The sequence below is a fragment of the Phyllopteryx taeniolatus genome, chromosome 10 (genome assembly GCF_024500385.1).
Source record: "Phyllopteryx taeniolatus isolate TA_2022b chromosome 10, UOR_Ptae_1.2, whole genome shotgun sequence".
Taxonomy (NCBI): domain Eukaryota; kingdom Metazoa; phylum Chordata; class Actinopteri; order Syngnathiformes; family Syngnathidae; genus Phyllopteryx; species Phyllopteryx taeniolatus.
In genome coordinates this window covers 16,630,898-16,644,471 of record NC_084511.1, presented here as the reverse complement: position 1 = coordinate 16,644,471, position 13,574 = coordinate 16,630,898, and the positions used below count along the sequence as shown (strand labels likewise).

At 41.2% G+C, this 13,574-nt stretch overlaps 1 long non-coding RNA gene across 1 annotated transcript; it reads right to left on the bottom strand.

The window, feature by feature from the left end:
- Positions 1–952: 952 nt before the first annotated feature.
- Positions 953–7,104, bottom strand: LOC133485252 (uncharacterized). Its single transcript, XR_009790646.1, has 3 exons — positions 6,955–7,104; positions 2,349–6,736; positions 953–2,071 (listed from the first exon to the last, which is right to left on the bottom strand). It is a non-coding gene; the product is annotated as an uncharacterized LOC133485252 (long non-coding RNA).
- Positions 7,105–13,574: the final 6,470 nt, after the last annotated feature.

Sequence of the window (13,574 nt, the reverse complement as noted above, 5' to 3'; positions counted from 1 at the left end):
TCCAGTGGGATGAAAAAGTATGTGAACCTTTTGGAATTTCTGTATAAATTGGTCATAAACTGTAGTTTGCTCATTTAAATCACGAGAAGAAAGAAACAGTCTGCTTAAACTAATACCCCACAAACAGGTACCTGTGTATGTTTTCATATTTTATAGAGCATAACATGTAAACATTGACAGGGGAACCCTTGGCTTTAATAACTGGTTGACACTCATTTGGCAGCAGTAACCTGAATCCGGTGTTTCCTGTAGCTGCAGATCAGACATACAAAACAATTAGGATGAATTTTGGATCATTGTCTTTCCAATGCTGTTGCAGTACAGAGAGATTCCTGGGATGTCTGGTGTGAGCAGCTCTCTTGAGGGCAGGCCACAGCATCTCAGTCTGGTTGAGCTCAGGATTTTGATTGGGCTAATCCAGGACATGTATTTTCTTCTTCTTCTGAAGCTATTCTATTGTTGATTTGCTTCTGTGTTGGGGCTCATTGTCCTGTTGCGACACCCATCATCTTTTGAGGTTCAACTGTTGCAAAGATGGCCTCAGGCTCTTCTAGTGTATAAATTATCTTGATAAACTTGTGAATTAATTTTTCCATTGATGATAGCAAGCTGTCCAGGCTCTGAAGCAAAGCACGCCCATACCATGGTGCTTCACAGTTGGGCTAAGGTTTTGATGTTGGTGTGCTGTGCCTTTTTTCCTCCACAGATAGCATTGTGTTTTCCTTCCTTCCAATTAAAATTTGGTTTCATCTGTCCACAGAATATTTTGCCAGTAGTGCTTTGGAACATTCAAGTGCTCTTTAGCAAAGTTGAAACGTGCAGCAACTGCTTCCTCGTTGCTGTTCTCCCATGAACCCCATTCTTGTTTATCCATCCATCGATTTTCCATACCGCTTATCCTCACAAGGGTGCAAATTTTGATCCTGGATCAAAACGAACTTGTGGTGCTGAAATGCATCTATAGCTGCTTTGATGTTGTACAAAAGAAAAAAAAGGTGTACTCTGGCCTTTTGGAATTTGATTGTTTCGTTGTCTGCTTCTTCTGAAGTGGACAAAAGGTCAAGAAACATGCAATACACTTCCACGACAGAAAATAGTGTGACTCTTGTTTTTACATTTCAGAGTTGGGCTTTATTGTTGGAGTCGGAAAATCAATAGTCCATACAGAGTTGTGACACCTCACCGTTTCTGAAGATGATTTCTGAAGACCTTTCGTGTTTTGACAATACAATAACAGTTTTAGAAGTTTCAACATAGGAGACAAGTAGCAAGCAAAGTTTCTAAATTGCTTTGCTATGGATAAAGATAGCATTTCTTGTCAGCAGCCATCGCATTCAGTAAATAGGGACCCAAAGGTTGAAAAAGTCGCTGGAAGCTTCTGTTGTGATTCTTTCAGTGAAGGAAAAACAACCTAACAGGAGTGGCAGATGATTTGCATGTTGAAATAAATCGGGATAACTTCAAAATAATTGGAAATAATGCCCTTCAGGCTTTGCTGTTTAGTAATGCAGAACTCTGAGGAGAAATCCTATAAGGTAGTGGGGTAAAAGTTACGAGCTACACCCCAATACAAAAAGGCAGACAGACACCAATTTGGTGAGCCAGCCGTAAAGGACTGTCAGATTTAGAATATGTTAAAACATCCATCCATCAATCCAATTCCTCCACTGCTTATCCTGTTCAGGGTCGTGGGTGCTTGAACCTAACAAGTAAACTATAAATAAAAAGCTTGCTGCATCAAGGACGCTGCCGTGTTTTGTTCCAGCCCTCCAGGTGATCCAGTAAATGTTAAAACTGGCTAATCCATCCAGAACCACATTCCCTGAGGTGTCTGGCATGTGAGGGGGCCTGAGTAAGAGTACGTTTGACCTTCTGCATCCCTCTGCCTCCGGAGGACTGCTTGTCATGTCTGAGGTGGACTGCTTGTCATGTCTGAGGTTTCACTTTCCTGACCCACTTAAGTGTGCTGTGTGGCATGCGTGCCCGCAGCAGTCAGCAGCTCATCTGGCAGGAGAAGTTCAATTTTGATGCTGCATTTGGATCATCAAACTCAACCTATTTCCACTCCTCTCTGAATCGAGGGGACCAAAATAACAAAAAAGGGAAAGAGAAAGCAAAGAAGAGGATGTCAGTGAAAGCAACGAAGGAGAGTTGTGATGATAACCCTCAGCATGAAAATATTTGTGCATTCAGTGAAGGGTGGAGGGAAAAAAGAGCCTTAATAACAGATCATGTTGTTTGTTTTGGCAGCCAAATTCCTCCAAAAATGTTGAGCAAGCTCGACACCAGAGACATGTGTTAGTGCTGTATGAGGGTTCCACCCACGTGTTGACTCCTCATGCACTGACCTTGATAGCGATATGAAGAACGCAGTGGAACCTCTGAGATCCAACACATTTCATTCAAGGTTGCTGGTTGACCTCGTTTTTAGGATTTCAACTTCTGTCTGGATGTACACTGCATGGGTCAAGCGACGACAGCACAGGAGACAACTGGTTTGCAGGTCTGCCTCTCAGGTCTGAGGTTCAGGGTTCGAATCTCAGTGCTGGCCTTCCTTGTGGCGTTTGCATGTTCTCTTCATGCTTGCGTGAGTTTTTCACTCCACAAATACATGTCAAGTTCATTAAAGATGAAATCGTCAAGTTGTCAATGGTTGTTTGTCTATTTGTACCCTGCAATTCGCTGGCCACCAGTCCAGGGTGTATCCAATCTCTCGCCTAAGGTCAGCTGGAATAGGGTCCAGCTCACCCATGACCAGCATCTACCCAGACTGGTTGTTTATGTGTTCACGCCACCATATTGGATATGTGTCACTTGAAATTGGAAACAGTAAACCCCCGTTTATCACAAAGGGAGGCATCTAAGACCCACCTGCAATAGGTGAAAACCTGCTTTAGAGATCATAATTTTAAAAAACTCCCACACGCTTTGAATGCATGTACATACTAAAACACACTTTGAAAACATTGCAAAGATAGTTGAACAAGAAAAAATTGCGAGTACAAAATGTATAGAAAATACTGTACATATTGTGTCTGTACATGCAAGTGATGGATAGCAAATCCAGGTTGATATATTAAAACGTGTAAATAGGACTCAAACAAACAGGAATTAACCCACACCAAAGAAAGCATAACCTCCTTGACAGAGGTAATAAAATTAAGAGGGTATCCGAATATGATGAATACGACGCCGTAAAGGCAGCCACGGCCCCGCTTTCATCCTTAACATAACACTTTTGTGTTATGAATGTATTTCTCTTGCTGCAGGTCAAAAAATGTCAAGTGCTCAAGAGGTCAAACTCATCCATTCTTGGAGGAGTGCACTCCAATGTCAGCGCCGGCTGCTGCTGTGTGCACTTCTGTTACCCAGGGCTTACACGCTGACAGCATTTGTGTATAATCGGGCCTGCTGAAAATCATTACATTTTGTACTAATGCAAATGATTGTTTACAGGCACGGAGCGAAGACATTTGCTTTGTGGAGAACTGTTGCTGATTTTCCACTTTTATAAGAGGAGGCTGCACAGGAAAGGAGTGACAGATGCTTTAGATTGCTTCCAGGGTCACACATTTCACCTTTGAATGAAATGAAAATGGCTTCTTTTTTTTTTTTTTTTTTTTTTGCTTTGCTACTTCTCGTCAGCTAGCTAGACTCCTTCCACTGCACTGTTAATGGTAAATCAGAAGATGTTTTCTTCTCAAATGTGCAATGGGAATTGTATTACAATATATACTGCGCTATTATATTCATTATTCGCTTTATTGCATTGATTTTCAATTCACAAGTCATATCTTAGTAACTGCTTGCGCTCCCGCCTCGAGACTGACAAAGCTACAGCTTTGAGAGCGACTTTTGTCTTTGTGTTTAGTTGTGTTTAGTTGTGGTGAAGCAGCATGGGGCTCACTGTCAAAGGTTATTTTGAACATCCTGTTCTAAGTAACTGTACACAAATGTATGTTTGTGATTACAGGGTGCCTTGATTTTTTTCGAGGCAGCATCAGAGAACCTTGTATACTGCAGACAACTCTTGGTGTTTCCAGTGTTTATTATATTATTGTAGAACATTTCGCCATGCAACTTCTTGCACTTTTCTCCCATTAACGCCTTCATTCTATAAAATATTCTTAAACCTCAAATAAAAACAACATGCATTAGCGAGACTGTGAGTGTAAAACCCGACAGTGTAGCTGGTGTGAGGAAATTCTCACTCAGTGAATTGGCACCAAGATTATCTTTCCAACATAAGCAGGAAACCAAATCTATGAGCCACATCAACAGGAAATTAAAGGGAACGTCAGTGTATACAAACTCTAAGGAAACTGCAGCCAATCCGGGTCCTCCCGGTAGAAAACATCGACACTGACAAAACTTGTGTAATATTTAAGGACTTCCTGACAGCTAAACACTCTCAGTGTGTCCAGTGTGTGGATAAACTGGCGCAAGCACTCACACTGCAGCGGCAGTCTCCAAAAATAAGAGCTGCTGGGATATTTCCTCCATATCAGACACAAGCAAAAGTAGACTAATATCTGCTTCTACAACAGTTGAATTACTATTGTTACACATCTAAACTAAAGCACTTGTTGGTCATGTTTGTATCGCTGATGGTGATGATAAATGACTGTTAAAGCTCATTTTGTTCGCACAAAATGAGATCTACACTCACAGGCCAAGCTAGATTATATAAAATTTGAGTGCTGTAGGGTGGCAGTGAACTCAACTCACTTCAGCAGCAGCAGTTTGGCAGATAGTTAACAAGTCTTTAAAAACAGGCTTTAAGATGTTTATTGCCACTCCCAGTTTGTTTACTTTCAAATTAAACAAAAAACAAAGAAGTACAAATTTTGTATTTAAAACAACCACATAACTTCGCCTGATGACGGTCTGTTTAGATTAATGCGAATAGCAATGCAAAAGGCCATAGACGGGCTATTGAATAGCATCATTGTTGCTGTTTTATAAGCCTTTAAGATACAGATATTTGAACACAAATGATGGAGCAACACATGCAGACAGACATAACAAGACTCAGTCTTACATCCCTTTGTGAAAAATATCACCGCAGCTTACTGAACCACGTACTTGTAAAAGTTCTTTGTTTGATTGTTTGCATTACACTGCCACCAGGTGGCAAAGGTGTGCACACCAGAAGGAGCACCACAATGGTGATTGATTTGAAGCAAAAATGAAGAAAAAAAACTTTACATTCTATTATGTCAACAATTGGCTGGCGACCGGTTCAGGGTGTACCCCGCCTCCCGCCCGAAGATAGCTGGGATAGCCTCCAGCAGCCCCCGACCCTAGTGAGGATAAGTGGTAAAAAAAAATGGATGGATGGATAGATTATGTCATTACTGTATATTTTTAAAATGGAGTATTATAGAGTGTCATTTACCAAAAAGTGTTTTGGTTTTTTTGGTGACGCTGAAACAGATTATAATGGCCTTTCCCTTTGAGATACTTGATTTGAGATACGAGTGTTTTCATTTACAAGCGTAGTCACTGTGACTACGCTTGTGTAGTCTCTTTTTCTTACCTTACTTGAAGGTGACTGAACTTTGTAACGTATGTCAGCGGCAATTCCCACCGGAACCTTCTAAGGGAGGGAGCTACACACTCTTTTACACACGATGTGCTCATTAATTCCGCCGATACATTTTTAAATCATTGCATCACTCCATCTGGGGCTGCTGCGGGTGCAAGATGAATCATTATGCAAATAAAAGCAATGAAACCTCACTTTCCGGATGAGACGGGCAACACATAATGAATCTCTTACTCTGGCTCACACAAGATAAAAATCATTTCAGTATAATATGAACAGAGTTGAAACCTGAAGTTCACATACTGTATAGTATACTATATAAAAATCTGGTTTTTTTCCCTCTCACTTTCTGAAATGAAATCGGACTAAACCTTTCTTGTTTTAGGTCAATTGGGATTACCAACATTATTTGCATTTGCTAAATGCCAAAATAATGAGATACGGATCCTTTTAGACAATTTTTCATGAGTTTCTTCAAAGTCAGAAGTTAACATACATTTCCTTAGTATTTGGTACCATTGCCATTAAACTGTATGATTTGGGTCAAACGTTTTAGATGTCCTTCCACAAGCCTCTCACAATAGTTGGCAGGAATTTTGGCCCATTTTTCCTGACAGATCTGGTGAAACTGAGCCAGGTTTGGAGGCCTCTTTTCAGGTTTGTCCATAAGTCTTCAATAGGATCGATATCAGGGCTTTGCGATCACCACTCCAAAATACTCACCAAACTGGGACAGTTTTTACTGTATGTCGGCCGCCTGCTGCACCACCAGCAGCCTGTCGGTGATCTCAAGTTGTATGTAGTTGCGGTCAGATTCCCCAGAGGAGGGACAGAAAAATAGCCATATACCCCCTCCATATCGGCATACAGGGGGTTCAGATGAGATGGAGATTTTTTTTCAAAGGCAGAACCTTTCAAAGAAATGCTAGTCGTTTTTAGGCTGGCATAAGGCACTATGAATTTGCTTCAAATTGTTATTGGAATCGAGAACTTCCTGAAATAAGACCACGGGTGGGGAATATCTTGCTTCTCTAAATTTGTTGTTCCTTCATGTCGCTGATGTCCCTGTTCCAAAGATCTCAATTCGTCAATCAATCAAGATCTCAACCGTGGTTGACTTTACCTCTTTCTATTTCCATCTTTTTTACGTCACGTCGTCATCCACGGAGGTTGAAAAAGGTAACGAGGCTATTTGAACAAAGCAAGGAGTAGAAAGTTCAGATATCTGGGAGTAAAAGTACAAATTCATCAGAAAAGTAAAGTACTTCATAAATCTAAGTGCAGTAACAAAGCATTTTCACCACTGTTATGAATAAACCTGTTTCAAATTGTGAAAACAATGCATCACTTGTCTCCTTAAAAAGAAACCACATACTGTACTCCAACAAATAGAAAACATGTCTTACCACAGCAATGCTGCGCAAGTTGCGTATAATCTTGTTACTGCGAGGTGCAGTGTGTATTGCAAATGATTGTGTCCAGAGCCACATTTCATATTGTTCTATTGTACGAAAATGAATATTGATGTATTGATTTAACGGTGCTCTCTTGGGTGAGTGCACACTGCTACTAAGCGATGGGACGAGGGGGATACACTGTATTTGTGGTGTTGGGGTGGGGGGCGGAGGGGGGTTGCTGGGTTTTGTAGGGCTTCTCCACTTATCTTTGGCTGCTGGCCCTCGCTTGGCTAGCACCCGTGTCTTCACTTTCAGGAGGTCCAGAAAACAAGACGCAGGGGGCCTCGCTGGCCAGGAAACGTCCAGCTCTGCCACCCCCAATGAAACAATTGGACCGAGAACAATTTGAGCCCTAATTGAATGCAACTTGCTTTATTGCTGGCTTGTGCTCGAGTATTGTGTAGCATGTAATTTAGTCCTCATTTAAGGTGATGTTTGTTAATCACACAGGACTGTCCTTTGCTTGGCATCAATTATCTTCTTTCTGTGCTTGCTTCATATGCATGACTCTTTTCTATAAATGTCAAGGGGAGTCTAGTTTCAATCTGCATGCTGATACAAATATATACGTGTCATTTGTGTTCCAGCGCCGAATGTCTTCCGACTCAAATTATAGGTCAGTGCGCAGACAGCCAGAGTCTTCTGGGAAGTTCAGGCTGTGGTGTGATAAGAGTGACTCAATACATGCAGCGCATAGTGAAAATGACCCCTAATTACGGGGGCCAAATTCACTGACAGAGCGTAAATAAAAGCTTTATTTAGCTCTAATATATTGTTTTGCTGGGGACAACCATACATAATAAACAAAAAAACTAACAACTCATCCTATGGTACGCTTTTTACTCTGAAGTCCCTCATAGCAGAAAGTATGCGCAATGTTTCCATGTGACCTGAAACATAATGCATGTTTCACCACATTATTTTTTGCAACAAGGTGCACTAACATGCTAACTAACATGTACTCCGGCTTGCTCCCACATTCCAAAAACAGGTATGTTCGGTTGATTAAAGACTCCAAACGATCCGTAGGTGTGAATGTGAGTGTGACTGGTTGTTTGTCAAAACATGCCCTGAGATTGATTAGTGACCAATCCAGGGTATAGGCCTATACTGTTAGTATTGGGCGGAGCACATCGAACTGGGCGGCGTCAGGTCAGCCTGGGCCACATTCTGCTACTAAATAAATATTTGATAATATTAGTTTTCTGTCAGCAACTAATACACTCATCCATCTCTTATTCTGAAACATCCACTTGCATTGCCAGAAAATAAGAGCATGCGCACACACACAAAAACTCACACATACATTCAACATTAGGCGCTATAAACTGGTATGCCACAGAAGGACATTGTAAGGTAAATTAAACACATGGCTTAGCTATAGCAGAGTCATAGGTGGCAAGTTGTAGTAGTACTTTCATTTTTGCATTACGTCTAACTCAAACGCCAGCTGAACCAACTGGGCTTTTTCTTGTATGGCGCATTGTGTGCCTGCGGTCTGAAAACGCATCTTTTTGTCTTTATATTGCCGTGGAGGCAATTTTATTTTTATTGTTAGTACTTTTTTATCATTATCTCACTGTCAGTGAATACAATAAATAGATTTACACATGGATTAGAAAATAGATCAAGTTTGGCGAGAAAAGGCTAGATTGATGTTGATTTTTCTCTCTTGCACACTTTGAATAGAGCTGAACAGAATGATCCAAAGCATACCACATCATGAGACAAACATGGTGGAGGTGGTGTTAGAATGGCACGGGTGTGGAAGATTCCACTGAGCACTTTTGTGCAATACTGGGCTGTGATTTCTGTAATCATATTGGATTTAAAACCCTTTGCGTGCCCTCAAATGTATGTGAATTTGCGAGACAAAAATGGATGGAAATGTGATTTATATGCACCCGAAGGCTTGAGTAACCACTGGCTAAATCTCATGTGGTGCTGAGGTCAGAAACTGCCCTATTCTAAATTTGACTAACACGCCAATCTGTGATTTCATTCCTTGTTTGCATTTCTTGCGAGTGAAGAGATGATTGCGTAAACACAAAATTTCCTTCCTCTGGTGACTCCAATTTGAGACGGTGACCTCGACTCGGGGGTCCTGACACATGTAATTCGCCCGGTGATCAATTGAGCAAATAACAAACGAAAGCCCTCAGCGAGCGTGCAGTCAGTGTCTTGTAGTCGGCGGAGGCGGGCCAGCACTGGCGGGGTTGTGATCTTTCTACGACTGGGAGTCCAAAGTCAACATCCCAAACAACCTCCAGCTTCAGGAATGCTTTGTGAGGATGAAAGTGTGAGGAAATGGAGAAAATGAACAAATGAGAGTAGGTCTTTGAAGGCCTTTGCCCACATGCGGAGTCGTTCCTCTGACTGGGTGTCATCGTTAATAATGAACTCTAATGAAGCAAATGATGGTCTGCTGAGCAGAAAGGGAGGCGGTGATTAATCAGGGCTTCTTTTGCTCTTGTGTGAAAACCTCCCAAACAATGTGTGCCACACACTTTTTCCATCCACCTGACACATCCACTTGTGTGCTAATATGCGCAGTTGATTTAAAAATGGAATGGACATGAAATGCAGGCTTAAACTTGTAAGTAGATGAAGAGGATTTAAAGCTCTTTCTTGGGCTGTGGATTTTCCCCCCTTCTTTTTTCCAACCGGTGTCACTCATCTTCTGTGGTTGACTTCCTGGCAGGGGGGACCTTGATGTAATTGTGGAAAAGGTCCGGGGTGCAGTCCCACTTGTGATTCAGTGAGGAATTTGACATCTGGCCGACGCTGGCTCGTTCCCTACATATTATGAAATAAAGCCGAAAGAGCACCGCGGGAAAATGAGCGGAGAAATGAAATCAACATGTCCCCGAGTAATATCGCAGCTGTGATATTCATTACTAATCGCTGTAAAATGTACACAGATCATTTTTCAGTGCTGTTTACAGTAAGTGCCAACATAAAAAAAACAGGATGAGTTTGAAGTACATCCTGCTCTAATGCGGGAAATTTCTATGTAGATTAGGGGATTACAGAATTCTTCCAGGTGGCCTTTTAGAGATCGTTTTAGGCAACAGTTTTCTAGGTTTTCAGAACTGTAAGGCAGACATGCCAACCACAATTCAACACCATACTGCCAAAAGCATGGATCTGGGGAAAGAAAAAAAAAAGACAATAAATATGTATTTTATACCTAAAATAACCTCAGATACGTTAAAGGCAAGAAAGGAACCCAAGCTATTAAGGTCGAAATCAGCACCATGCACAGTGCACTGTAATGTATTATTTTAGTGTCCATACCCACAGTGACAGGATCAGAAATTCTCTGACTTGAAATTTCCCAAGGGCCTTGCAGTGAGTGAGGCATTGCTTGTTGTTGACATGAGCTTATTTGAGGCTTTATAGATTTTAGTTTGGCTATACAGTAAATGTCAAAGAGGAGTCAGACATTTTAAGTGTGAATATGGGAAAATGTTGGGTTGAGAGTGATATAGTCCAGGTTTATTTTAAGCCTCCAACAGTGTAGGCGCCATATCCCCAACAACATTAATAACGACAACATAGAAGTGTGTACTGTGTATAGTGGGGCTTTATTCCCCCACACTTGGAATGCTACATTTATTTATGAGTCTGTTTGTTACATGATAAGTACATACTCACAAGTGTGAGTCATTTCCAATTCATGTTGATCTCGCCTGAATTATGGCCGTGGCTATGAATATCTTAGCATGGTTAAGTGTGTCCATCTTTTCTCAATAAAATATGGCATGCCACTCATGAGGCAGCAGCCAGTGCAGGCGTAGATGAGCACAAGGATTCTGTAAGTGACTTTTCATGGGCGTCTGGGCTGTTTGTGTAGCATGGATTCACTTTGTGACGATTTTATTACCTCATTTTCAGGGGTGCCGTAGAGCCGCTCTGCTAAGCTGTTTATGTCTGCTGAAGATAAAAGAAAATCATGGCTTTATTACCCAGATGGAGAGGCACTGTTTACAGAGCAGACCGGCGTCAAATAGCTGAACTGCATTATAGCCTATAAGCTGTCCCGTGTGTAAAATAGCATTATTTTCCATCTAACCCCAGTGTTGGCAACGATATTTCATCTCCAGATAACGTTTGGTCTTGATTGGCTTCTTGTTAAACATTAGCGCGCAGATGGGTGGTGTCCTCTAACTGAAGCACTGCATCTAAGGGACATCATGAGCACCATTCAAGCAGATCTGCTGCTGGAGCACACAGTATGATGGGGGGGGGGGAAACAAAAAAAAAACAAAAACGCTTACCTCGAATCAAGAAGGCGTGAAAGACGGACGGCAGCGTCATCTAGTGGTAAGACAAGGTAAAAACACAATGAACACCATACGAATCAGGAACAGTCCCACCTTGTTACTTTATTGCTGTTAATTGTAAACCGTTTGTGAATTGTTATTTTAATTATACTAATACAAGAAGAGAGATTAATGGTATTTTTATACTTTTCACTTTAACTTTGCTAAAGTAGATATGTGGAAAAACTCATAGTGACTGTGGGGTCCAATATTTTACTGCAGTGTTTCTCAAATAGTTTTTCACCTAGTACCACCTAAACCAATTCAGCAGACGCTCTAACCAGTCGCTCACCGCGCCGCCTCTCTCTCACTCTCTCTCTCTCTCTCTCTATATATATATATATATATATATATATAAAATTTTGGTTAATAATTTCTATATATAATAAATATATATATAAATTATAAATTATTAAGCAAAATAATACGCACCTAAATGTAGGAAATAAAAATACTGTACTTAAAATGATTCAAGCTGAATGTATCATCCCTAAAAATGTTTTAAAACAAACAGTTCATAAAGATTAAGTGCAAAATGTATTGAAAAAAGTTAAATACTACTGAACTGTACTTGGCCAGTGATTCATCATTCATCATTATCATTGATGATAATTGTTGACAAATGACCAACCATTCTCTTGACTCGATCACTATTGTTATTAAGTTCTCGTGTTTCGTCTCAAGCAGGGTACACACATACCGATAATCGGAGTGAATTTAAGCATTTTCCTTCATTTCGATTAAAGTCAGCAAAAAACAGATTGTCGTATTTCTTTTAAAGGTTATCTTGAGCAATTATTGGGTGATGTAGGATGGTGTGTAAATAGGTATGTTTTCCTCCCCGATCTACTCAAAAAAATATCAAGGTCGACAATCACAAATCTTTAACATGTTCAATATTTACGATGGCAAATGCTTGACAGTGTGGTGAACACCGACTTTCGGGAGCCACGGACTCATGTCTTGTGACATAAAACGAAACCTAGCCAATCTATTTCTTCTTCTTTGTATTTTACAGCAGTCTGGGTGCGCTGTGGCATCATGCTGCCTCTCACAGTGTTGGTACTACAACAAGTAGCATCTGGGTCGGGGCCACTAGATACAGCACTAGAGTTGTCAATTAACCTACCATGCATGTTTTTGGGATGTGGGAGGAAACCGGAGTGCCTGGAAAAAACCCACGCAGGCACGGGAGAACATGCAAACCCCACACAGGCGGGGCCGGGGATTGAAGCCCGGTCCTCAGAACTGTGAGGCAGACGCTCTAACCAATCGGCCACCGTGCCGCCCACCACACACTATGGGTTGCAAAAATAATTTTTGTCACGGGCCACATTGTAATTGCCTCAGAGGGCTGTCATGTGTGTGAAACCAAATAAATGTTAAATTGCTTCATCATATTATTACATATACACAACAAATTGATGGATTTAGTTTTGAAATCAGAAGTGAAGGATAATAGTTTGTCCAACTATTGCTCAAGTAAATGTAAAAAGAGGTTTGGTAACAACAACAAAAATATTTAGTATCTCAACATTATTTATTCCATATAACTATTTGACATTTTAGAACAGATTTTAGGAAAACAGATGGAACTTGACACCTGATTTGCTTTCGCGGGCCACATAAAATGATGAAGTGGGGCGGATCCGGCCCCCAGGCCTTAAGTTTGATACCTGCGCGACAAGAACACGCAAATTTTTTTCCTCAACGTGTGAGGTTTCTCGGATTTTAAAAATAGCCATCCATTCTCCTCATGTAAAAAAAAAAAAAAAGAAAGAAAAATCCTTGCTTTAGTCTAAATATTTTGAAGATGCGAAAAGATGCATGTGCAGTATAGGCAATTGGCATTATGTTTCAAACCGGCGGATGACGGGTTAGCACATCTGTCACACCGTTCTGAGGAACGGGGTTCGAATCCCGGCCCGCCTGTGTGGAGTTTGCATGTTCTCCCCATGCCTGCGTGGGTTTTCTCCAGGTACTCCAGTTTCCTACCACATCCCAAAAACATGCATTAATTGAAGACTCTAAATTGCCCGTAGGTGTGAATGTGAGTGCGAATGGTTATGTCTTGCAATTGGCTGGCGACCAGTTCAGGGTGCCCCCGCCTTTCGCCTGAAGATAGCTGGGATAGGCTCCAGCACCCCCGCGACCCTAGTGAGGAGAAGCGGAACAGAAGATGGATGGATGGATGGATGTTTCAAACCTGCCAGTGAGCCAATCCTGAAAACTGGACTACAAATA